This window comes from Chinchilla lanigera, unplaced genomic scaffold, assembly GCF_000276665.1.
Source record: "Chinchilla lanigera isolate Chin_1 unplaced genomic scaffold, ChiLan1.0 scaffold00016, whole genome shotgun sequence".
NCBI lineage: Eukaryota > Metazoa > Chordata > Mammalia > Rodentia > Chinchillidae > Chinchilla > Chinchilla lanigera.
In genome coordinates this window covers 22,099,919-22,101,101 of record NW_004955417.1, presented here as the reverse complement: position 1 = coordinate 22,101,101, position 1,183 = coordinate 22,099,919, and positions in this window count along the sequence as shown.

Sequence of the window (1,183 nt, the reverse complement as noted above, 5' to 3'; positions counted from 1 at the left end):
TAGGTCAGAGTGTATGGTTTTCAGATTTTCTGATAGCGCCATCAACTGAAATCATAGTTCTCAGCACAGAATCAAACATTATTCCAATATCCTGCCAAGGTTGTCTTTCACAGAAAAAGAAAGATGAGAATCATGTGACTGAGCCTTAGGTTAGAACTAGATCAGTCATGTTCACCTCCAGGAATTTCTATGTAGGAAGTGAGAGGTTTGGAAAGATAAGCCTTAGCTCTTTTGGCAGGTTTCCCATGGTAAATGGTCTATACTCTCCACGTTCACACTGAAGACCCAGGAAGTCTAGTCCCTGTTTCTTTGCAAAAAGTTTAGGCACAGGATATTTCTTTTTTAGTTCTAGAATGATCAGCAGGCATGAATTTAACGGACTTTGATCGGGACCAGAAATGAGCATTTCTGTGATGGAGTCCTATGAGTTTTGCTGGGAAAAAGAAATTAATACCTTTTCATGTGGCTGCAAAGTAGATAGGATGCTTGAGAAGCCATTTTAGCCATTTCTTTTTTTTTTGGTTTTTCTCCGGTACCGGGAACCGAACTCACGACCTTGCGTTTGCCAGGCAGACGCTTTTTGCCGCTGAGCTAAATCCCCAGCCCCCATTTTAGCCATTTCTAAATGCATTTCTTTTCATCTCTGAGGACCTTTCTGCACTCTCCCTTTAAGAGTCCAAGGTAAGGAAGTTAACAGGCTCTGAGACCCCACTGTTTCCTATTTCTATTTCCAGCAATAGCTCTCAGGGCTACTTTGTCCCTAAGGTCCCCAGAATTGAACGTGATCACAGTAAGAATTACTATGAGTAGAAAATGGATTCCTTATGTTGAAAGGGAAATGTGTGTATGCTTTAGTGATGAGACTGTAGACAACAGCGTACTTCTCCATATCACTATAAAGAGGGGCTACCCTGAGGCATGATTAGACAATTGACACAATTTTTGAAAATAATAAAGCTGAAATTTCCAACTTACTATGACTTTCATGCATTTTATTTTCAAACTGCTGGCTGTAATGCCTAAGAAATACTCATATGTGCAACCTATTTTCATGTGTTTTACCAGTGAAGATTCATGAAACAGCATGAACTCATACAAAGATTACTTATTTTGTAATTTTCTTCTAGGACATAAAAGTTTGGATCAAGTTGTAACTACTGCTTCAGAAAGAAAAGAAAGGAAG